Source organism: Clarias gariepinus, chromosome 12 (genome assembly GCF_024256425.1).
Source record: "Clarias gariepinus isolate MV-2021 ecotype Netherlands chromosome 12, CGAR_prim_01v2, whole genome shotgun sequence".
In the NCBI taxonomy this organism is placed as follows: domain Eukaryota; kingdom Metazoa; phylum Chordata; class Actinopteri; order Siluriformes; family Clariidae; genus Clarias; species Clarias gariepinus.
Genome location: NC_071111.1, coordinates 29026179 through 29052863, shown reverse-complemented (window position 1 = coordinate 29052863; position 26685 = coordinate 29026179). Strand labels below are relative to the sequence as shown.

Here is a 26685-nt window from a genome sequence, read left to right as displayed (position 1 = left end):
CTTATGGAAGTACCAATAACAGTGCCAAAATTCCTCAAAGCAAAATAGCAGGTTGAATTACATGAACTGAAAAAAACGTGTTGCAATAAAAATGTTTGAATTTTTCTGCATTGCAATTTGATCTGAATTGAAAAAAAAAATCCATAGAGCATTTACAATGTTTGAAATTTTTGCCACTGCAATTTATTGTGGTTGTATATTTCAAGTGAAAATGTAATCCAAGCATTTAAAATTCAATGCAAAAATATTTAAGTTACTAAATTGCACTTCAAAAATATTTTCAAGTTTAAAAAATACAATCTTCATAATTTTTTTAATCTTACAAATTCAGGTCGACAAAATTCAGGTCTTCACATCCGGGGTATCACAGGAAGAGCAGTGGAGAGCCGATTGCTGCTGTCCGTGCCGCAGTGTACTTTAAAGTGTGCTTCCTGCTCCCTGTGCAGTCTACTTCTCAGAAACTACTTACCGATCGGAACGCAGTCCTCTTAACTAACAGGCCGGGTTGCCAGTTGCACAATAAACTTTTTTAAAAATATTAAATTATGACTGACATGTGCGTCGACCCACCAGTCCAGGCCTGGATCTAATCAATATTGAATTTCTACCAGAAAGTATCTCAGATCATAATGCTGTATTTGCACATCTTTAGATTAACAATCTACGTAAACCTTCCAGATGGAGATTTAATACTTTTTTACTGCAAAATGAAGAATGTCTTTTTCAAAATTCTGTTTCTAATTAAGACATGTTCTGGGCATCTATCAAAGGGTTTTTAAGAAATAATGCCATCTCCTTCGTTGCTAGACTTGCTGCTAGACTTCAGCTAGGAATGCTGAAAGGGCTGCTCTTAATGATTTGCTTTGACAAAGAACAGAAAATTTTATGCATATTACAAAACATAAATATTACATAGATGGAAGTAAACCGAGTCGACTCCTTGCGCTCACTCTTTAAAAAAAAATTATCTCACCTCGCATCCCATGGAGATCAATAAAACATTCAAAAATTTTTTGAAAAATTTTATACCTCAGAAACGAAACCTACCATCGACCAGTTAAATAGTTTTTTCGACCAATTGAATTTAACCAAACCTTCAAAGAAAGAAACTGATAGTCTAGATTCTGAAATTACATTGGATGACCTCCATAATGCAGCGATGGATTCTCATAAAGGAAAATCCCAGTCGATTTAAATTTGGTGCTGTGGGATCTACTAGGTCATATCTGGTTACGCACTATTGATGACACCATATTCAAGGGCCACTTTCATAAAGATCTTAATATGGCTTTAATTACAGTTTAACCTAAACCTGACAAAGACCATTCAGATTGTTCTAATTATAGGCCTATTTCCTTGATTAACGAAGATGTTAAAATATATACTGTACTAGAGTTATTGCCAGACGTTCGGTGATTCACAAATTAATTGATCCAGATCAAGCAGGATTTATTACTGGCTGTTTGGCTGCGGATAATGTGCGTAGAGTGTTACGTTATTGGTGAATCAGGGAAACTGAAAACACCTACTGTAGTGGCCTCCTATTTATAGATGCTGAAAGAGCCTTTGATCGCCTGGAATGGGGGTATTTATGGTATACATTGAAAAAGTTTAATTTTGGTGATAAGTTTATTAGAATGATACTAACCCTATACAATAATCCCATGGCCAGAGTATCTACCAGTGGGCTTATTTCAGATATCTTCAATATTTGTAGAGGCACGAGGCAGGGATGCCCACTATCCCCTCTTATGTTTAATCTTTCAATAGAACCCCTGTCACAGTTCATTAGACAGTGTAACTATATCAATCCAATTCAGTTAGGCACATCAGTCCATTCCATTTCTCTATATGCAGGTGATACTTCATTGTTTCTATCTGACCTGCAACATTCACTCCCTAATGCCCTTAAAGTTACAGGTATGGATAAATTTGGCAATTTTTCTGGATTTAAAATCAATCATCCTAAAACAATTTTGATGCCCCTCAATTCAGGAGGTTCCAATGTCATTGTAAGGGCCATATTTCATTCTTGTGATTTGTTGTTATGTTTATCTTATTTCAGTTTATTAGTTAAGCATTAAGCATTAAGTATCATACTCATAATTTGTATTGTGACATCATTTCATGGGTTGTTCTGTTATATCATCCCACAGTTATGCAGTTCCATGTCTATCACGCACGTTAGTTGTAGTTGTTGTTAAGACACGGAAGGATACAGAAAGGTGTGGAGCACACAAGCCTTTGACCGTGAGACAGTAAGCTAAAAGGAATACAGTAAAATAAGTTGTTGTAACTGTAATCTATCGAAGCTACAGAACACAGCAAGCCACTTGTCGTGACTACAGTGGATTTATGCAAGAAACTGTAACAACCGTTGTTTTTGATGTTGAAAATAAACAAGAGACAAAGAAATCAACGAAACGTCTGATGTCGTTAGTGACACTGTGTAACTAAAGACACGCGTCAGAACTTGTGAATAACATGCACCTACAATAAAGTCAAAAGCTTGGCTCCGCCGCAGAAATGAAGATAAGTGATTTAAGATTGTGAAGAGCGCGCGTGCGACTTCAAAAATGCGCACCAACCGATAACGAGCAACCGAAACCGAAAGCGAGAAGAGGATTAGCCTGCCATAAAACTTCACCGTGTCACACGGCGAGGACAACGCCGCTATCGCCGAATCTGAGCAGGTGATGGTGCTCGACAAACTGAAGAGCGCCAGAGAAGGCAAGTTGAGTCAGTTGACTGTATTATACAATGAACTAGAGGCGCTTATGGACAATGCTTGTAATTTGCATGACGTTAAAGCCAAGCGCCGCCAATACAAAGCGCTGCTAAATGACTTTATTGAAAGTAATGTAACAGTGCGATCGTGCGCAAAGGACGAAGAGCGTGAAACCGATCAGCATCACTGGTTTCACCCTAGATTAACGCGCTGCTCAGAATTCATGGTAAGAGTGGAGTCGTGGATCGCGGACACTAGTAATCGCTTTAAGTTGCCTCAAACAGGTGACGATGGAGTTTCGCCAAACGACAGTGTGTCAATGGTGGAGCGCAAGACGCCCGCCCCCCAAAGGCATGGAAGCGTAACGTCAGCGGCATTCAAGAGGTCCTTAACGTCAGCAGTATCTGAGGCTCGACTAAAAAAGGCAGAAGCCAACAGAGCAGCTTTGCTGGCTAAAGCAGCGACTTTGAGAGATCGGCAGGCGCTGGAACTGGAGGAAGCACGATTAAAGGTCGAGGAAGAGCAATTGAAGGCACAACTAAAGGCTAAGCAAGCACAATTAAAGGCACAAAAGGAAAGGCTGGAATTGGAAACGCCGCTTGCAATAGCCGATGCTGAACTAAATTCTTACCAGAACCGTAAAAAACAACATCCTGCGTGACGGAGCGTGGTCGTCGAAACAAGTGGTGCATGCGCCCCGGAACCGGAGCACAACGACCACTGCGACCACAGTTCGGCAACGGAATACCTTGAGCTGCCATCACGCCTCCGAGCAACCCACTTAAGCATGCCAGTGAGTGCCAAACCCATAATGTCAAGCACCCTAGTGGAACGCCCACCCAAGGTAACGAACACTCACTTTACAACACTGACATAGTGGAGCCTCAGGGTAGGATGCCACTTCAGGCAGATCTTACAGAAATGTTTGCAAAGAGTCAGAGGCAACATTCCTTACCTCCGCGCAACGTTCCTCCATTCTATGGTGACCCTCTTGAGTTCACGTCCTTTGTAAGAGCCTTTAAACATGCCATCGAAACCAAAACTGATAGCAATCTGGAAAGGCTGTTCTATCTTGAGCAGTATACCGAAGGACAGCCTAGGGACCTAGTGAAAAGCTGCCAGCTCATGCCAGAACGTCGTGGTTACGCAGAGGCTATGAAACTGTTACATGACAATTTCGGAAATAGACAAATAATCGCTACAACGCTGATGCAAAAGGCACTCAACTGGCCAGAAATAAAGTCAGAGGACGGAAAGTCGCTGAAAACTTTCTCCCTGTTCCTAGTAAAATGTTACAATACCATGTCAAGCATCGATTACATGGATGAGCTAGACAATGCTACCAACTTGAGGAGTGTTGCCTTAAAACTGCCCTACAAATTGCGTGAAAAATGGAGAAGCCACGTATACGAGTACGAAGAGCGCAATGAAGAAAGAGCTAAGTTCGTGCAGCTGATGAAATTCGTAGAACGAGAAGCAAAGGTAATGTCTAACCCACTTTTTGGAGACATGAACGTTTCGACTAGTGGTACAACGACTAGTGGTAAAAAACACAGCAACAAATCCCCTTCAGGATTCAAGCAAAAAATGGAAGAAAAGAGAGGTAGCAGCTTTGCGACCGGCGTAAAACAGGTTGGTAAAAATCATAAAGACTCAATTACAGTAAAGAGTAGTGGTGCATTAGTTATTAGTGCCTTCACTAAACCTTGTGCATCCTGTGAGCAAGATCATACCCTAGACGAATGCCACAAGTTTAACAATGAGACATATAAGGTCAAATTGGACTTTCTAAAAAAGAATGGATTCTGCTTTGGCTGTTTAGTAAAAGGATATTTAAGCAAAGACTGCACGAAGAAAATTACATGTCAGTTGTGCTCAAAGAAACATCCTCGCATGCTACACATTGCAGCAAAGGACACAGCTCAAGCGATCGTAAAGGCTGACGAAACCGAACCAGTTCAAACATTGCTTGTTACAGCGAGTCACGAAACGAGTGCGTGTATCGGGGCTGGAGATGACTGTATTCTCTCCATAGTACCTGTTAAAATAAAGTCCAAGAAAGGCAACAAGACAGTAAAAGTATACGCCTTTATGGACCCAGGTAGCTTTGCTACCTTTTGTACAGAGTCATTAGCAAGGCGATTAAACGTACAAGGTAAAAAAATTGACATCATGTTAAGCACCATGAACGCGAGGAAACAAGTAGAAAGTTACGTGCTTACTGACCTAGAGTTTAGCAGTCTGGAAGAAAACACCTTTGTTGAACTCCCCAAAGTGTTCACACAAAAGAGTATCCCAGTCTCAGTGGAAAATATTCCACAACAGCACGACATTGATAAGTGGCCATACCTCAGCGAAGTAAAACTGCCTTACATTAATGCTGGAGTTGAAATTCTCATAGGTAACAAAGAGCACAGGCTCCTAGAACCACGGCGAGTAATTAACAGCAGGCACAATGGGCCATATGCAGTAAAGACTGCTCTCGGATGGACCATAAATGGACCTCTTCGAGAGTCGGTCGAGGAAGGCACATGTGACAATAAGCAAGCGAGCGTTGCAGTCAACAGAGTCTCCATCGAAAGTGTAGAACAAATGCTGATACAACAGTACAACCATGATTTTCCTGAACGGAAATGTGATGACAAAGCTGAGTTATCACAAGAGGACTATTAGTTTTTAGACTCTGTAACTAATTCTCTGCAGTTTACCGATAATCACTTCTACATCGGTCTCCCATTTAAGAAAGCAGCTATTCAAATGCCCAATAACCGAAGCGCAGCCATGCAGCGCGCACTGAACCTCAAACGGAAGTTTAAGCATAACCGCTCCTTTCACAAAGAGTATTTAAACTTCATGAATGACATGTTTGAGAAGGGTCATGCAGTCAAGGTCCCCACACCCCACCTAAGTCGACAAGACGGGCAAGTGTGGTACATACCTCACCATGGTGTGTACCATCCTCAAAAGAAAAAGCTAAGGGTAGTCTCTGACTGTGCTGCCAGCTATCAGGGAATATCATTAAATAGCGAGCTTCTGCAGGGACCCGACCTGACAAACTCACTCATTGGGGTGCTCGCACGCTTTAGACAAGAAGAAGTTGCCATGATGGCAGATGTGGAAGCCATGTACTATCAGGTCAGAGTTCCGGAAAAGGACACAGACTTGTTGCGTTTCCTGTGGTGGCCGAACGGAGACGTGAGTCAGGACTTGGTTGAGTATAAAATGGTCGTTCATTTGTTTGGTGCAAAATCATCTCCAAGTGTAGCTAACTTCGCCCTTAGGAAAACAGCAGAAGAAAACGGCAGCAATGCATCTGCCGAGGCAGTCAACACAGTACTTAAAAACTTTTATGTAGACGACTGCTTGAAGTCTGTCTCTAGTCATAGCCAAGCAGTTGCGCTATATAGTAATCTCACCAAACTGTGCGCAAGTGGAGGGTTTCACCTCACCAAGTGGGCAAGTAATAGTCGTACATTGCTAGCTTCCATCCCTGAGAGTGAGAGAATTAAAGACATGAGGGACTTAGATTTGAGTAAAGACGTACTCCCTGTTGAGAGAGCTCTAGGGGTGCTGTGGTGTATTAATTCAGACACGCTCAAGTTCAAGATTAGTTTAAAAGAGCGGCCTGTGACTAGAAGAGGAATCTTGTCAGTCACTAGTTCAATTTATGACCCCTTAGGCTTCCTTGCACCAGTCATACTGCCAGCTAAGATCTTAATGCAGCAGTTATGTAAAGAGAGACTCGCTTGGGACGATGACATTCCCGAACAATTTATAAAAAGATGGAGGGCCTGGCTACACGAGTTGCATCAATTGTCTGAGTTTAGTGTAGCAAGATGCGTAAAACCAGTTGACTTTGGAGTTACAACTACAGCACAACTTCACCACTTCTCATATGCAAGTGAAATGGGATATGGAGTTGTCTCATATATTAGGTTGGTAAATGCTGATGGACTTACACACTGTGCATTCATGATGGGGAATTCTCGCGTAGCGCCCTTGAAACAAACTACTATCCCCCGAATGGAATTGACAGCGGCAGTGGTCGCCGTAAACAACAACAAAATGTTAAAAGGTCAACTGGAAATAGAACTGCTGGACTCTGTGTTTTGGACAGACAGCACAACTGTCTTGAGATACATTGTTAATGAAAAACTTCGCTTTAAAACCTTTGTCGCTAACAGAATCTCCATCATACGAGAGTCAACCAAGCCACAGCAGTGGAGGTACGTCAACACTTTAAAAAACCCAGCTGACGCTGCTTCCAGAGGAGTTTCCTGTGAAAAATTCATGAAAAACAACAATTGGATCCATGGTCCCCCCTTTCTTAAAACACCAGAGAGTAAATGGCCTAAAGACATTCACGATCTGTCGATGAAAGAGGATGACATTGAGATTAAACACTCGTAAAAACTACAGAGAGCACAGATGCCGTGAGAAAACTGATTTACTATCACTCTGACTGGTATAATTTAAAAAGATCCGTTGCCTGGATTCTTTGCGTTAAGGACATGCTTAAACAGAGAACAAAAAGGATTAAGGGACAGGCAAACAACTCAATAACAGAAAACCATAAGTCTTTAACAATTAAGGACTTAACAATGGCAGAAAACGAAGTCATTAAGTTCGTTCAAAACCAAAACTTCAAAGACGAAATTTCCATGTTACAAAAGGGTAATGCATCCGTAAAAAGAAACAGTTGTCTCTCCAAACTAGATCCAGTACTGCAGAATGGAGTGCTAAGAGTTGGAGGACGTCTTGGTAGGTCTGCAATGCCTGAGCATGCAAAACACCCTGTCATTATACCCAAAGACTCACACATTACAACTCTAATCTTAAGAAACACTCACGAACAGGTCGGACATTGTGGAAGGAATTATATGCTTTCAAAATTGCGGCAGAAATACTGGATTCCGACAGCAAAATATGTGTTGTCATTGTGGAGTAAAAAATAATTTATTTTACCATATAGTAAAAACTGAAGTGTTCTGAATACCTTCTGAATGCACAATATAAACTTTTTTTTTTTTTCATTGTTTCTCATTATACTTGCATTACTTCTAATTTTAACTTTGTGTTTAGCAGACAGAGTACCCGGATGTGGTTAGTGCAGCACAGAGCCTCATCTCTGTGCTAACACAGACTCTAAATCAGAGTCCTGTAACACCACGTCCACAAGTTCAAGTTCAGGGTCAGGGCCAGCAGACAGCAGTGCAAGAACAAAGACAGACAAATACCACCATTGATCAGGACATGGCCAGGTGCATTTTGCTGGCCACACAGAGCATGGATGCCCAATTAAATACTTAAAAGCTTTAATTTGCAGGCACTCTGTACATAGTCAACCCCTTACAGTACAGTAGTTGACAAAGTTAAACAAACTTAGTTAAACATGGAATTATTTTTATGACTATTTATCTACCAACATTAATTTTATGTTGGAAAACAAAAATAAATACATTTTCTTTTCTTTGTAGGGCCTTTCCTAGCATGTTTCGAAGACATGCATTCTGTGGGGAAAAAAAGAATACATTTAGCATCCCGAACACATACCAAGCCTGCAAAAGCATTTAAACCTTATGATTTAAATGTGTATCTCCTGGATACAAATTCTGAGACCACCCCTTCATGAACTCAAGCTTGTGCAAGCAGGGCTTGGCAAAAGGACAATCTCAATTACAATGGACATGACACATTCAGAGGTAAGGTAGTCTGTCTGTATTTTTTGGGGAAAAAGTAGTTTATATACTAGAATCACTAGTAAAAAAATAAATAAATTCAAAATGAGTGAGTTTCTTTGCATTTTTCAACAGTTTTCCAGCTTACTGTATGAAGCATTCCCAAAAATGGAGGGTTTGAGTGGAGGATGGATGCTTTATAAGGCTACTGGTGACTTTACAATTTTTCTTTATTATCACTTAAGTCAGTATGTATTTGGTTATAGAAAAATGTCATGTTAATTCTATCTTTGTTTTTAGGGGGGTGTGGTGTAAGGCGGCTAAACATTATTCCTCCAGACTCAGAAGGTTACACTGGATCCCAAATCAAAACTGCCTCTGCATCTGGAAAGACAATGCTGTATGTAGTTCCTCTGCAAGAGGAACTGGACCTTAATCCTTTCCCTAATGATGCCAGAGAATAAAAAAAATGCCTAAGGCTACTTGCCAAATGTGCAACAAAAGCATGCTCCTGCAGGTGCTGGCTCTCCACATTCAGGTTTGCAAGTCACATGATTCAGCATCTTCAAATGAAGAGGTAATGGAGAAATGCTGTTTAATTATTTTTATTTTATTATATTCTGGATTATTATCCAGACTCCCTCTGCCCTCCGGACCTGTCTGACCCATCCTGGTGCCCCGTTTCTGGCTGAAGATCTCGTCACATGGATGCCCCGTGTGTCTCTCTGGGATGCGTCTGGTGTCTGGGGATGATTCTCTCTACCTGAGAGTTGACTGGTGTTGGCAACTGTTTCTCTGGGGACTTGACAGTTCGATAGTTCATGACTGGAACTTCTTACAAGTCCACCTGGGTCTTCAATAACTATCTGGACTCCATATTAACATCAATTAACATCAGCTATTATAGCTAAACTGCCTCCCACCCTACACACTGTATAAATGCAGATCATTTACTGCTTTCTGTTTCACCCAAATGAGGATGGGTTCCCTGTTGAGTCTGGTTCCTCTCAAGGTTTCTTCCTATTACCATCTCAGGGAGTTTTTCCTTGCCACTGTCGCCCTCGGCTTGCTCACCAGGGACAAACTGACCATTTTGATTCATACAAATTCACATTTCATACAAACTTAAATAATTTTTTTGACTGTGTAAAGCTGCTTTGCGGCAATGAAAATTGCTAAAAGCGCTATACAAATAAAATTGAATTGAATTGAATTATTTGCTGATTTCATGATGTATTTCGACTGAATGTTTAATTTGTATTAATTTAACATTCCACGTTGATTTTATATTAGATCTAGAAATGTGTTCAAACCTTCAAAAGAATACCAAATGATTTCAGATTTAATTTCTCTGTTGTTGGAGCAGACAGAAGGCCAGTTTGTCTCAGAAAGCAATTTGGATGAGATGAAACAAGAAAATTCTCCATTTGAGGTAATGTGGCATTAAAACTCTCCAGCCCTAATTAAACATTTCTCTAACCCATGGTGCTTTTATTGTTCTGTAACAGTTATTGTTAAATAATAATTAAGAATTAATCATTAGTTAATGGTTGTCTCTCCCTAATGGACATCTTGATAATTACGTATTGTAGCAGTTACCATGTGATCAATCAGGAAGTTAGTGTTTTCCGTGATGGGCAGTTCTGAACATGTGCTGCAGTTAATCAGCAACTATCTGTGTTCATCCTTGGCCTTTGGTAGCTTCGTTGGTATGTTTATTTTTCCTTTTTATCTATATTTTATAGCATTTGATTATTTGTTGGATTTACAGTTTGTACATATATTTGTTTGTTAGCTGTACATGCCCAACATGCTCCAACATGCCTGTTGGATTGATATTGGGGAATATTGCATTTGTAGAATTTGTGTAAATATTGTGTGTATACTTATATTGTTTATTGTTTTCTTACTTTGTTTCATAGTTTTACCCTATCCTTATTAAAAGCTGGAAAGAGACATTCCGTGTCTGTCATTTTGATGAGAGAAAAGCCTCCTGAAGAACGCAGAGCATTCTTAAAAGAGAATGGGATTTGCTTCAGATGTTGCACATCTTCATCACACATTGCTAAAAACTGCAAAGCCTATGTCAAATGCACAGAATGTGGTAGCGAAAGGCATGATACCGTTCTTCATCAAGATCCAGCACTTTCAACTAAAGACACAAACTTCCATCCAGAGAATGGCGGGGAGGGAGATCTTGAAATCTCAGCTCATTGCACTGAGGTCTGTGGTGGTGATTTAACTAACAGGTCATGTTTTAAAATCTGCCTTGCCAAGATCTATCCTAGGGGTTACCGTGATAAAGCTGATAAAGTGATAAAGATATGTTTGACATCCAAAGCTATGTTTGACATCCAAATATTCACTAAGAACCTGTGCTGGCATTATGGAAACAACAGGAAGATGAGCCAGTGGCTTTCAAATTGAATCCAAGGATGGACAGATTAGCCTTCCACTTCCAGATCTGATTAAGTGTAATGAGATTCTCAATAACCGATCTGAGATTCCTTCACCTTCTGCTGCACTTCACTATCCACATCTTAAATCAGTAGCACCCCTAATCCCAGAAACTGATCCAAATGCTCACATTATACTTCTCCTTGGACGGGATGTTCTTAGTCTGCATAAGGTGCGTAAACTAATCAATGGCCCGCATGACTTGCCATATGCGCAAAAACTTGACTTAGGATGGGTCATTGTAGGCAACGTCTGCCTTGGAAATATCCATAAGCCACCCACAGTTAGCACACTCTATACCAAGACATTGGATAATGGACGACCTTCACTTTTCGAACAATGTCCTAACATCTTGCAGGTAAAAGACAGATACAATGATTCCTTCAGACCTGTCTCAGCACATAAAATGAACTGTTTGGGCGACACAGTCTTTGAGCGTACGAAAGATGATGACAAATTGGCTCCGTCTATTGAAGATGGACTGTTTTTGAACATTATGGAGAAAGGGTTTAAGAAAATTGAGAACAACAGTTGGGTAGCACCATTGCCATTTAAAAATCCACAACAATGTCTTCCTGACAATAAATCACAAGCAATAAAACGCCTCACATCACTTTTGCGCAACTTTGAAAGAAAACCACAGATGAGAGAACACTTTATTTCCTTCATGGGAAAAATCTTTGAGAACGGACATGCAGAGGTGGCTCCTCCTCTTGAAGATGAAGAGGAACGGTGGTATCTTCCACTCTTTGGCGTTTACCATCCAAAGAAATCTGGACAGATCAGGGTGGTATTCGATTCGAGTGCCCAATACAATGGCATCTCTCTCAATGATGTGCTGTTAACGGGTCCTGACCTTAACAATTCTCTCTTAGGTGTACTCATTCGATTTCGCAAAAAGTCAGTCGCCATATCTGCAGACATCCAGCAGATGTTTTATTGTTTTTTTGTTAGAGAGGAAAAACTTTGAACTCATAAATCCTACAAGTGATGTTGAGGTGCGACCAGAGGTTTCTAGTATGATTACAACTACTATGAGCAAAAAACTAGGATCACATCGCTTCTCTAGGTTCTCTAATTGGCAATCACTTATTCGTTCAATTGGACACCTCATTCACATTGCCAGTGTTTTCCAAAAAGCACCTACTGACAAATCCTTAAACTGCAAAAATTGGCATTGTTGTCCAAAAGCTTGCACAGCTGAAAACCTTTTTAAAGCAAAGACTGTAATCATTCGTACTGTACAGGAAGAAACCTATGGATCAGAGATCTCATGCATCAAGAGTGGGGAAAAAACTTCCTAAAAGTAGTCCATTAATTTCACTTGATCCATTCATTGATGAACAGGGCCTTCTTAGAGTTGGAGGAAAACCCAACATCAAGGACGCTTGTTCACTGAAGGAGCTGTCCGCACAGCTGGCCTCTGGATCACTGGCGGCAAAAGGCTCATAAATAGTATCATACACCACTGTGTCCTTTGTCGGAAACTTCGTGGCTACTTTCAGACGCAGAAAATGTCTTGTCTTCCATCAGACAGGTTGTGTACAGATCCTCCATTTACCAATGTAGGCCTTGATGTATTTGGCCCATGGCCAGACGGTGCACATCGGACAAGGGGAGGTCTGGCCCATGACATAGGTGGGCAGTGATTTTCACTTGTCTTAGTGTCAGGGCAGTCCACATTGAGGTATTTGAGTCGCTGGACACATCCAGTTTCATAAATGCCCTAAGGCACTTTTTTGCTCTTCGTGGTTCAGCAAAACAGATTTGCTCGGATCGTGGGACAAATTGTATTGGTGCGTGTAAAGAGCTTCAGATCCCATCAAACCTTTACAATGAAACTGTTCAAAAATATCTAGCAGAAAATGAGTGCTCTTGGACTTTTAACCCGCCTCATGCTTCCCACATGGGTGGTTCCTGGGAAGGGATTATAGGAATAGCAAGGAGAATACTAGACATCATGTTACTTCAGCTACTTCATCTATGTGAGTAACACACACTTTAGAAAACATAGCTCTTGGAAACAGATATGTTATAAATCTTTGTGCTTTATTGCCACATGTGCCACTGGAGGAAAAAAAACACTTTATTCTCTTCACATTACAGTGGAGTCTTTTTTACACAATGATGATCCTTGTATTACTGATGATACAACAGGCAATTCAAGCTCTCAACAAGTATTATGGTAAACTTTGTTTTCAATAAAAGTCTAAAAAAATTCAGTAAACGTTACAGTGTTTATGTTGGGTACCATCTCAATATCTCCTGCCACAGTCTAGAGCAGTGGTTCTCAAACATTTTCTGTCATTCCCCACTTAAACCTTTTTAAAGCAAAGACTGTAATCATTCGTACTGTACAGGAAGAAACCTATGGATCAGAGATCTCATGCATCAAGAGTGGGGAATCTCATGCACTTAAGAGGGTGGGCGAATTTTCAAGCCCCACTTGTCAACAAAATGATAACGAAAACGGCCAAGTGTACTATTTATTGAAATATCAATTTCTAAACCGATAAGATCAAATAACACCAAGTTCAAAACAGATAAAATACACGTGCAATTGTTATAACAGGCTTACTTTGTCACTTATCTAGAGCTTTCTTTCAAAAAAAGATGTTGTCGATAAGTGTCTTCCTACTTTGTCTCATGCTGTCTGCTGCCAGCGGTTTAAGACACAAAACACACAGAGGTCTCTCCTCTGCCCCCACCATCCCCACCATGAATTCAAGCGCAACATAGGCTTCATCATGTTTTCGGCTGGATTTTTGGTTGATTAGGCTGATAGGGCTGAATCACCTGCTTATTTGTGGTCCATGTAACAAATGTATCCATTGATGTTATTATGCTCACTACATACAGTACGCTACTGTGTTATGGTCTAAAATGCCCCCGACCTAGGCCACGGATTGCCCACCTAAATTCATAGGTTTATGGTTTAGAAATTACAAATTATAACAAATGAATTTAATTATAAAGTAAGCAATATAAAAAAAAGGTTGTATAGGGGGCAAAATATATAAATTATATATTTTTTCATATACCACATGTATATTTTTATATTGCTTATTTTATAATAAAAATCATTTCCTGTAATTTTTCACCACAAACAATATTTAGTGTAATTTGTGATAATTTGTTATTAGTACATTGACAAACCCCTATAAAATAAATGTGCCATAAAATAATCATTTTGGGGATTTGTATTAATCGTCTCGATGGCTGTCACGTGCCTAGGGTTAATTATAATAGTAATGATATATTTGATAATAATAAACCTTTGAGTGTATGTCCTAATATAATAATTGATAGAGATTATGTAGGGGGGCAATCTGTGGCAGGGGGGCATTTTAGCGCATAACACCTGTTTGTGTCCGCGGTAAAGTTAGTTTGATATTCGCATCTCCGAATTCAATAGCTGCGTAAATAAACCTGCGAATAAGATACCCACATATATTTCCTCTCTACAGTGTGTTTAAGCTACATCTGCCTTAAATTATACATGTTTAAAAGCATAAACACCATTATTCTCTACCACGCAACGAATGATTTAGGGATCATCGCAAAATGCCGCACAGCAACAAAAAGCGTAGAACGATATTGATCTTCCCTTCTGTTCAGCGCCTGAAGGAGCAAAAAGCAACTTTGTTGCCGCACTGGAAACTAGAAATGCCAGACTAGTACTGCCTGATGAAATATTAATGTTTAACAAAAACACAGAAACATCAGAATACACATAGGAATAAATGAAATTACATATATAATACCGAATGTTTCCTTATATATTGCTCCTCTGGAATTAACAAGCCGACGTTAAACCGTTATTGTTGCACTATGGTTCCACTTTTTCTCTGATGTTATTTTAATTTACTTGTATTAATGATCCATTTCTTTGTGTGTCATTATTTAGTTTCGAATGTCCGATGAAGAAAATAAAGATTAAAAAAATCAATAAAGAAAAGCATGAATTAGAATAGGTACTTTCCTATTATTTTCCACTAATTCCCTCCCGTTCATTGCGCCCCACCTGTCATGTCTCTATTCCCCACTAGTGGGGCGCGCCCCACACTTTGAGAACCACTGGTCTAGAGGGTCTTCTGGAGCTGCTTGCTAGCCGAGTAAATGCAGAAAACCACTTTCGCATTTGTGTTTCACGGGACAATCTCCTAGAGAGGGGGCTCAAGCAGTGGCAAAGACAAAAAAAAGGAAATCCAGTCAACCAGCTAAAGGTAACCTTCATTGGCGAAGCTGGAATCGACTCTGGTGCTTTGCGAAAGGAGTTTCTTACAGGCAAGTTATTAAGTATAATAAAAGTGGAAAAGCTGTAACAAAAAGAAATAACATTTATTTGGTAATTTACACAGTTTTGTTCTCAATATAATATTAAGAAATGATCAGTGGCATTGAAAAACACCTCTTCTTGGGTCAGAGAGCAAAGAGTCCACAGTACTCCAACAGTGACCTTGACAATGGTCTCTTCAGGTTTGTAACATTGTAGCTATTTTTTTCCCCTTAATTATGTGTAATGGCATTGACTGAGTGCTTTTTGTAATCTCACTTTGGAATAATAGGACTGCTGGAGAGATCTTTGCAGTTAGCTTAGCTCAAGGTGGCCCAGCCCCATGTTTCATAAGAGAGTGGTGCTACTATTATCTCACCACTGGGGAAGTTGATATTGAATACTCCCTGTTGATCTCAAAGGTAACTTCACTCTGAGTACTGTAGTATATTGCATTGTTGGTTTGCATTTTACCACAAAGTAATAATGTACTGTTAATTTGGTATCCTGTTGTTACTATTTTTCATGAGGTTGAAGAGACGGCTGATCTGACTGAATTTACAGATGAAATTATCAGCTGTGGATACACAGGACCACTCAACATAGACCAAAAGATGCCATAATTCGGTAAATATGGAACATAATTGCCCTTCCAATAATCTTTTAAGCAGTCTGTGTCATGAAGGACATTTGAAAGACTATTCAGTGTTGCTTGTTAACTTACAACTTAAACAAACTTTTGCTATATTGGTTTTTTAGTTTTGCAGTTTTTTTTTCTTTTTTTTTTTTGTATATTAAATTTGTCACTTTTTTGTTTTCTCCACAAGCGCAATTGTTCTCCATGCAACATTTAGAGTTACACCGATGCTTGGAGACTTGCGCAAAGGCCTCCAGCTGTATGGACTGCTGGACATACTTAAGAAGCATCCACATTTTTGCAAGAGTCTGTTTGTTCCTGGGGAGGATTGTACAGTAAGTCAAATGTTTGTAATAATGTTGTTTTTTGAACCGAACACTAATTTTTTGTTTTACTGACAGTTTGTTGTTTTTCCAGCCGGATGCTGACTACATTCTCAGCAGTGTTGCTCCTGAAATGAGTACGAGAGGAACTTCGAGGGCTTCGGTAGAGAGTAAAATCATAAACTACTTTCAAGACTTCCTACAAGAAATTGAATGTGGAGGTGGGCTTTGCATTGTATTGTATTTTTTTTTTTATTATTAAATGTTCTTGATAAGATGGTTTATCCAAAAATAATACTGACCAACACTACTCACTCTCAGGCTGTCCAAGATATGACTTTCTGCATCAAAACTGAAATACTGAGCTGGGATCAAAAAAGAGAGTTTTTTAGAAAATGAAATTTGAGATCAACAGTCTTTTCAGTGTAACTAAGTATTGCTGTAAGAGTCTCTCAGTACTTTGTTGCAGTAACACTTGTTTGCTTGTTTTCCCCCTTTCTTTACTCAAAACTACAGAGAGAGTGCTGAAGATGCAGCAGAAGTGGAAACCGAGCCATCCGACCTCACTGTTCCTAGACTCATGCAGTGGATTACAGGCCAAGGGCATAAGCCACTACTGCTTTCGGAACAGAAAGCTTTTCAGACACCATATGCTACCCAATAGTGAGCGCCTGCACTAATACAGTTACCTTTCCAGTGGCACACATGACAACATATAAAGACTTTAAACGCATCATTGTACAAGCCATAAAATCAGGGGGAGCATTTAGCAGGGTTTAAATATCCTCTAGGTGCTGGATTTGAGTTTATTTCTTAAACCACATGTTTTAGTGTTACAGTTTGTTAACATATTTCCTATCTCAACTTGTTGGAGGTCTACAGTATTTTATCTACATTAAGATACTTAAATTGCAATTCCAATTCTAAAATGTTTTAAAAATGTTAGCCCCTGCTAAGAGTGCTGTTTCTGGAGTTTATATCTGATACAAGTTATGTAACTTGCATTTGCAGTTCAAATTGTTCAAATTAAGCTGCTCTGTTACAGAGCTCTTCTTAAATTTATATCTGTTTTAAGGTACTAATGTTGCATTTCATTGATATGTTAGTGTTTCTAAGGGAACCTTGGTGTAGAAGTTTGCCACTACAGTAGGTATTTGGCAATGTTATTATTATTAATAATAATAATAAACTTTTAAAAGCCATTGCTTTTATTTATTGTCATGTCAAAGGTGTGCATACACACATTTACCACATTAGTTATACATAAAAAAAAAAATAAAGCTAAAAATTCTACGATTTGTTTTTTTTTCTGCGTACTACTTCACAGTAGTTAAATGACACTGTAAACTTTGCAGAACAAAAAAATCATAACTTACAGTCTGATGTTTTGAGTTTCAAAGTATGTTATTCAAGAAGCTGCTAAACAAAATTTAACACAGATAAGTAAATATCTTGTCCAAAGTCTCTAGACTGGGATACTGGATTAATGGTTGTCCTGAGTCGAGCCATTTCATACTCGGAGAGCAGACACTCCTCCTGAGGGACCTCTACTCCAACATTCTGCTCCTCCAGTGGGTAAGTTCTGTCTTGCACAAAAATGTTAAGGTCCTGAATTAGAAAACAACAACATGAACAGTATAGACAGAACATACATTGTGTTGTGCTTTAAAATTTTTAATTTTTTAAAAAAAATCATTATTCATACCTCCATGTCGCATGAAACATTGACTGCATTCTGTGCAAGTCCTATTTCCCACAGCTGATTGGGGGAAAGATTTTGTTCTGTACGGATGGAATGGTCATTCCATGCATCAGTGAAGGTCTCTAGGTCTCTTTGGCGGCGAGGAAGAAAAGCATAATGTGCACAGAAGAGATGAAGGCTGTTTGATGGGTCAAGAGAGCCACTCTCTTCCATACTATGTAGAACATCATAATACACATTTGAAACCGACATCCACACGTCTTTCCACAATCGTTCGATCCTAAATGTAAGAGACAAAAACAACCTTATTTCTTAGTCATTTATAATTTAAAAAGTAAAACAAATACATTACCTACACTAACGTAACACAAAATTACCTCTGATTATGAACGCTCTTCCCCGAAATGAAACTTCCTCTGCCACAGCCCTGAACAGTGAACATCCACCTTGCTATGTCCACATTTTCTACACCTCGGTCTGCTCTTACCCTACACATTAAGACAATACATTTAATAAGGACAGACATACAGACTAAAATGTGCATACATACCGTGAAGGAACTCCATGCTTCTCTACTGCCTCGAGAAAGAAACCTAGAGCAGTCTCTGCTCTGTTGTTGTTTGTGGCCCCCAGATACATGATCTGATAAAATAATTTAGTTAAGTTATTGGCATCTTACACAATTAATTCATGATTGTATCACACATACAGTACACACAGAGGTCACACAAATAAAGATCCACCACTAACCTTTCTTGAGTAGCCATCTATGCCCCCAAATATTACTAAGCCATATCTGAATATAAAAAAAGAAAACCTCTTATGCACACAGGTACCTAAACCGTTTTAATAACAGAATAACATATCTTGCTGTACAAATATTGTCTACAAAAATATTTTAACCTACAGTACCTGATCAGCTTGTGGTTGGTGTCCAAATGCATAAGGGATAGAGGAGCCTGTACTGAATATGATCTTCTCACAACATGTCCAAGTTGTGACAATCTAGCAAGGACTCCAGCTGAATCAACTCTATTCATAGAATCCCAGACTCTGCTCCACTGGACTCGATGACCACGAGCTTTCAAGTGTCCTCTCATCATTCTGTAGCCTGAGTGTGGTGATGTTGTTTTGATTGCAACCACAAGATTGTCTAACTCCTCGTCAGTCAATTGACTGTATGTTCCTCTCACACTAATACAAAACTCTTGCATTCTTCGTTCCACAGTTGCTGTTGACATGCCAAGCAGTTTTGAAATGCAAGATACAGTCAGACCAACTTCTATCAATCGTCTGAGATGCTGTTCAGATACAGTGATTTTGGGACGTCCCGTTGGTCCAGCAATTTCATTTACAACAACTGAAGGGGTACGTCTTGTGTCCAGGCAATTAGAAAGAACAGAACACAGGTTTGAAAGGCACTGCATTACCTCATACATGAGGCACATGTTCACGACTTGCATGTGAAGTGATCAATGTCAAATCATTTGTGCAAATAAAATATAAATAATCCAGGTCCAGAGGCAAGCGCTGCATGGCCTCCTGTAATCGTGACAAGAGTCTCTCTAAAAGCAGCCTTGTCACTGCCTGAAAATATACATGAAATAATAAGTAAAAATACCAAAATAAATAAAAGTGATCAATTATTTGATACTCGGTACAACATAAAGCTTGCAGAAAATATGCATAGCGCACGTAAGAAATGTATCGGTCACCCACTAAAAAAACAATTAAGGCCAATTACCTGAGACTGTCCAGCATTTGCCAGCTGACGGGGGCTATCCATCTTCACACCTGTACGAGTTAGCCACAGAAGTCATGAGTCGCACTGGAGTGACGTAATCTCCCCCTTCGACTGATTGGCTAGAGGAGCAGCTGTCAATTCAGACTAGTTAACCAATGGTGACTCTGAAGCCCGCCCTAATTTACATCAAACTCTGTCAGCAAAGTTTTGAAACGCAAGCGCAAAACATGAGAACGTGAGCAAAAGGGAAAGGAGCATAAGCACACAAAAAATTTAAATATGAGAGGAAAACCTGATTTTGTTTGTGACTCGAAAAATGCTGAATTTGTGTTTCAGTTTTGTGCAATATAATTTGTAATGGGTTTACATTTGGAATTTGCGCTTATTATTTTTCGACCCGTGACCGGGTTGTTTGTTTTTCTAAATGACTTTGCATCTATTTTTCATTTTTGTGCGTTATAATTTTAAGAGTCTTTCATTTTCTTTTATTTACGCTTATTATTTTTAGATCTGTTACCGCAATACTTTTGATGGAAATTTGATCCCATATATTTGGGTTCAGTTTCAAATAATCATTCAACGCTAATCCCCAAACAGCAAGAGAACATGATGATAATAATAATCAAAAGTTATCGGGTAGTTATAACACTTTAAGCACTTGGTTCATTTAGTTATTACACATTAAACATGGTTTAAGTAGTTATAACAGATTAAAGACCTCCCTTATTTAGTTTAAACACATTCGACAGACTGAGGGATATGAGAAGTGTGTTTATCATGCACAGGGAATTAGACTGCACACAGTTCTATACTAAGTGTATAACAATCTCTGATCTCTGGATAAAATTCCCTGAACCTGAATTCCATAAAAAAAAACCTGAGGTATGATTTGGAACAGAAGGTAAAAAAAATCACATGATCTCCACCTGATGGCCGTATGGATCATGAAGACAGTGGATTGCTTCTTGTTGTGGTAACACGTAGGCTGACTGCCAGCACAGAGTAAGTAAGTAATGGCTTCAGTATAACAAACTTTCACAAACATTTTACATTTGTTAAATATTAGATCTCTCACATCTAAAGCAGTTATTGTTAATGAAACTATCACAGATCAGGAGTTTGATTTACTCTGTTTAACAGAAACCTGGATTAAACAGGACGAGTATGTAGCTCTAAATGAAGCTAGTCCTCCTGGATACAGCTACATACACCAGCCTCGGCTAACTGGTAGAGGAGGAGGCGTCACAGTTATTTACAATGATAATCTGACTATCGTACAAAAGCACGGACACAAATTTCATGCATTTGAAGTTCTCTGTAGTAACATAAGTGTAGCTACAAATATGAAGTCTGCTCAGTCGATCCCGCTAATCATCATTTACAGACCTCCAGGGCCGTACTCTGAATTTCTTAGTGAATTTGCAGATTTCCTCTCAAACCTAGTCGTTTCTGTAGACAAAAAACCTTAATTGCTGGAGATCTTAATATTTATTTTGAGAATGCAGAAGACCCCCTAAGAACAGCATTTATGGCCATACTGGACTTACTAGGAGTAAATCAGTGTGTAGTAGGACCCACTCATAAAGCATGTTACACTTTAGATTTAATATTGTTCTTTGGATTAAGTATAAGAAATTCCACAGTCTGAAGTTATCTGAATTAAAGTATGTCATTGTCGTTATCGTTAGTTAAAATTTTTATTAAAATAAAATGTTCTTTAAATTTTTGTGGCGTAGCCGTATCTTATTTTGAAGGGATAGTTAGAGTTAGTGTTAGGGCAGTGGTCGAGAGGAGAGGAGTAGCGCTTGTGAGTATTAGAGGGCACACCAACATGCAGAAGCCTCGTCAGACGGCTTCATCCTTAGATAAAGGAGCAGATCTGGGGGACTCATGGACGTAGAGTATTACGATGAACTGGTATGTTTATATGCTGTCTTCCCCACTTTCATTGATCACTCAGGTTTGCTGACGGTGAGGTGATTGTTTGCTTTACAGTACATCCCAGTTCCCCCCCATGTCTGTGTTTCCTTCTGGCTCTCCCTTTTAGTTATGCCGTCATAGTCCTGCCGGAGTCCCGCCTTGCACTCTGCAATAAAAATACATTCACATTATTCATTGTTGGACTGTGACCATACTTAACTGCCATCTCTCCTTCTCTTCTTCTCTCTCTTCTCCTCTCTCTCTCCCTCTCTCTCTTTCCCTCTACCTGTCTCTCTGTATCCAGTGATCCAGCCCCCCCTTCTCTCTAGACCTATCTGACTCGTCCTGGTGTCGTGACTGGGGATGGTTCCACTTCTCCACGAAGACGGTCCTGTTCTCCGCTTCTTCTGGTCGTGAGTGACAGCGTTGGGGGAAATCTGTTCATTGTTGAATCGTCGATTACAAAGTAAACACAGCGATGGAGAGAAAAAGGCCGAAGCTGTCAGGTGCCAAATCTAGGGAAAAAATAAAAGAAGATGAGGAGAAACAGGCAAAAGATAAAATTATACAACAATGTTCTCTCTGTATGATTAATGTATTCATGTCATTATGTTCATTAGTGGTATAACGTTAACTCTTAGGTTTGTTAGACTTCTTGCTTATGATGCTTGCTGTGCTTAGCTTGCTAAAAAGAAACACACAATAAAAGCCTAATATACAAACCATTACAGAAATTCTAATAATTTCTATTAAATACCATTATGAACCATTAACATTTTCCAGTAAACTATTACAAAATTTCTTCTTGTAGCCATTTGCATCTAGAAAGGCCAGAAATGGCAGATTTTAGTTTCAGTTTGTGTTTTCTGTTCTGCAGTGAAATAAATAATTTAATTTTCTTTAGTGTGATTCATTCTATATTTTATTCGTATAGTATTCTTAATAATTTAAAATATTTTTAAAGTGTGGTTTGGGGCGCCGGGAGGGAGTCTCGCCCGGGGAGCAATTCAGTGTAGAACCGCCACTGATTGGGAGAATTTTATGCCGACTGTAGTATGTACAGTATGCACTTGGCAACCCGGCAACTCCAAAATTTTTCCTAAAGTCTCGGCTCCATTTTGTGCAGCGTTTGGAGAAGGTAAACTTTATCGGCCCAAACGGTGATATTAACGTCACACAACAAGAATGTCGACTAAAAGTGAGATATTTCATCATTATAAACGACTTTATATAAGATTCACGCGGATATTGTGTAAATGAAACTCGTGTAAACCCCGTTTATTATTAAATATTAGAAAACATTCAGTTTGTAAAATAGCATAAATAAATCATGGGTAGTGTATATCAGTGATAAAAAAAAACAATGCGCGTAATCGGCGTTTTTTCCGTTGCAGGGATTAAAAACGCGAACAATGTCATTTTTTGGCCTTTACCGCGCTCCGTAGAATCCCAGTGGTACGCGCGTAACCCTTCGCGGGCGAGCCTTTTCCTAAGTGCGCGCTCGCTGCGCCGTTTTCACCGGGATGGGTCTAAAAAAAACGCATCCTGATGGGGGAACCAATTTCGACACAGCACGTAAAACCTCACTGAATCAGCTGAATCATTTTTGCTCTGTAAACAAGTGAGCAGTAACAGAACTTCTACTGCTTACTTAGAACATGGACATATGAACATAGTGTTATAATGATGAAACTCAGACAGTCTGATACATGAGGGAAGTTATTTACATAGAAAGCAGAGTGGGATCAGTAACTGACAGTAATAATTCTGTCTATCGGGATGTCTTTCCCTTGCTATAATGAACAAACTTAGAAAGATAAAACTGCTTTACGATAATGTCAATTGTTAAGCGCTATACAAATAAAATTAAACTGAATTAAATCAAGTCCTTGTGGTCTGAGGCGAGCAAAGCTGAGATGAGCAGAAAGCACTTTGAAAGAATAAGTGGAGGGCACGATCACGGGCATGCTGCTTTCTCCATGACAAAGTCCTTTCAGAGTTCTTGGAGTCTGCGGATATTGGAGACAGACGTGAGTTTATGTGCTGAAAGAACCAATTCACCGGACTGTGCGCTGACAACGAGACAGTTGATGTTAATCAGCATCCTTGCCTGGTGGCTTTGGAAACTTAAAACTTAATCTCAGTAAAACCAAACTGGTGTTCATCCCAGGAGATTCATTCCCCTGTCAGGATATTATGAAGTACCTGGCCAACATTTGGATCACTCCTTCAGTCACTGGACCAATCACAACCTTGGGGTCACCCTGGACAATGAACTGTCATTTTCCCCACACTTTAAACTTACTCACGCTTGTCGTTTTTTTTTGTTTCTTTACAACATCAAAAGAATTTCACTCTTGGCAGGTCTTCATCTGTCCACCATTCATTCTTTGCAGCTGATCCAGAATGCAGCTGCATGGCAGCTTTCAACGTTCCTAAGTCTATAAAGCTAAAAATGGCCCAGAACCCCCTTACCTCTCAGCTCTAATTACACACCGCACTCGTGATGGGTCGTTTAGAAACGATTAAATTAGTGTTTAACATGACTCAGAAGAACGACTAGTCTTAGAGAGTGATTCGTTAATTTTCTACTGGGTGCGCATGCACAAAGCATTGCAAAACCTCTGTAGGTTATATACAGGAAATAAGTAGTAACCTTTGAGGGTTCTAGTCTGAATCGTTCGTTCTTTTGTCATGTGACTCCAATAGACGCTGTGCAGTGCAATTTAGATTCACAAGATCGATCGAGCGATTCTGACCAGAAGATATGATGGTGAGCTTCTCATTCTGTTTATCATAATAGGTCCTTAGCTGCATTGTAATATTTTTATTACTGGAACTATAGCCAAAGTTTGTTTATGTACACGTGTTGGGGTCTGTTTATAGAGAATGTAACATTTTATTTTATTCCTGATCACAAAAACTAAATGAACTAAATGACTCCAAAAAAAGATTTAATTTACAAAATATATACACAATGTATTTATAGTCTGTCCAACTAAGCTCTCAACCTCCACACAAACTAGCTCAACTGCACTCCACTTCAAACAAAAACCCTGGCAATAGCAGGTGACTGGCGTCAGGATGGCCTTATACGTATGTACAGATCTGGCCTGTAAAAACGCACGTTTTCGGAAAAGGGATCCCTTTTCCCTTTGCGCGCGGCAAGCTGTGAAAATGCCCTTCAATACCTGTAGGGGGCAGTCGTGTTTCAGTCAAAATATTGTGTGTCTACTGAAGCCGAAAAATGTTATGTCTCTTAGGCGCCCATTGACAGCAAGCGACAGAGCTCATAAACGTGTCAAGCTCAAACTAATATGTATTTATTCATCATTTTAATTCAGAATTATTATTATTAGTAGTAGTAGTTCTCCGAATTTATTATTATTATTATTAACCTGCGCGTGTGTGCAAAAGGGCTACAAAAATGTATGATGTTAGCCCATAACAGTATTGTTTTATTGTTTTTATGCACTCGGAGTATATAAGGGTACTGGTGGCTCAGTGGTAGGTGATTCGCCTGCCATGCAGGAGGCCCGGGTTCGATTCCCAGCCAGTGCTCAAAGTGCCGGTGTTTCAGTACTATATGCATGTTTGCAATTGAGAATTTTTTTTGCTTAAAGGGGTCATACAGCACTACATGCACTATTTTAAGCTGTTTGGACTAAACTGTGTGTTAGGAGAGTGCGTACACAACCACTCTACGATGATAAAGAGCCGCCCAGTGGTTTTCTTTTCGTTTATTACAGTAACATCCCCCTTCTGAAATCAGGCCAATCGCAAAAGCCTGTCGATGTGACGCCGAACCGACAGAGGACGCTCCTACACAAGTTGATTGACACTGGTGTTTTAGCAAAGACCCGCCCCGAGTGAGAAGACGCTGTCGGCCATTGTTTTTTCGCCGCTGGAGCAAAATGACGCCTAAGCGAGTGTTGTGTACAGTTGTTGGGTGTAATAGCGAACACAGCAGTCGTCATTCACTACCTAGGGTTAGTGACCTAGGGTACCTACCTAGGGTTAGGTATCTGAGCCACTGAGGACGCAGTGGCTGAATTTAGTTTTTAAAGCTAATGTCCCCACTGATTTACCTAAATGCGTTCATGTTTGCGATAATCATTTTTCACCAGACTGCTTTATAAACGTGGGTCAATATAAAGCAGGTTTTACTAGGAAGCTGCTCCTAAAAATCGGATCTGTACTAACGCTTCGTGTTCCTGCTTCATCTTCACCAGGCTCGGTGAGTGTGATTTCTTTTACTATGACTCTTTGCAGATCGCCTTTTCTAATAATCACGATGAATGCGGAGTGTAAGTTAACTTATACTCTCATAGAACATGGTTATGGCTTCTTCTCTATGTACATCCGTCTCTATATAATCCTTAATCGCCCGTTTATAATAAACAATGCATTAAGGTGATTGTCTAGTTGCAAACTGTAGTCGGAAAACTATATTATGCTTACCTTTGTTACGTTAGATGGTTTATAACGATGTCTGTTGAAGATTAAGAAGTCATGTAAACACATCAGTAAACACATCGCGTCCGTATCTCTCTCGGTAAGTTTCTCCGCTTTTGTTGTTGTTGTTGCTCGCGGCAGCGCAACAGCCCGTTAATTCCTGCACATGCAGTGATGAGAAAGACAAACGGGTCGATGCATGTCCATTCTTTTAATTTCTGCGTTGTCAGGCGATATTACAAACTTCCGCGTAGGTTCCGTACTTAAATCAAACCAAAAACGACTGAAGAAAACAGGCTCGGGCTCCATATTCCATAGTTTTCCAGTTTGGACTGCATTACCCACAAAGCACTGCGTTGTGGCAATGCTTTGTGGGTAATGCAGTCCAAAGCATTGCCCGCACTGGACTACACTTCCGTCGCTATACCCCACGTGTCACGCCCACAGAACGGGGGGGGGGGGCTCAGCAGAGGTCATGAGCATTTAAATTAGCATGTACTGAAACAGGTTGCTGAGAACAGAGCTAGTTTTTACCAGGTAAAAGTAGTGTTTTTTTTACACAATCCTTTTGAATTTTTAATTAACGTATAATACAAACTTTTCATTAGGACCCTAAAGATCTTATTAAAATTTAATGAAAAATATAATGTGTAGGACCTTTAAGCTATGAAACACATTAGCACTCACCTCACAGTTGCTATAATTTAATGCTAATCATAAGCAAAAAGTGTAAAACAAAGGATTCACATTTATTAAATTTTCACC

At 39.6% G+C, this 26685-nt stretch overlaps 2 long non-coding RNA genes across 2 annotated transcripts; one reads left to right on the top strand and one right to left on the bottom strand.

Annotated features, from left to right (window-relative positions):
• Nucleotides 1-8362: 8362 nt before the first annotated feature.
• On the top strand, nt 8363-8797 carry LOC128534568 (uncharacterized). Its single transcript, XR_008361490.1, has 3 exons — nt 8363-8430; nt 8542-8617; nt 8707-8797. It is a non-coding gene; the product is annotated as an uncharacterized LOC128534568 (long non-coding RNA).
• Nucleotides 8798-17649: 8852 nt separating this feature from the next.
• LOC128534560 (uncharacterized) lies at nt 17650-19707 on the bottom strand. The gene is made up of 6 exons (XR_008361475.1): nt 19546-19707; nt 18714-19388; nt 18552-18597; nt 18179-18443; nt 17805-18081; nt 17650-17681 (listed from the first exon to the last, which is right to left on the bottom strand). It is a non-coding gene; the product is annotated as an uncharacterized LOC128534560 (long non-coding RNA).
• Nucleotides 19708-26685: the final 6978 nt, after the last annotated feature.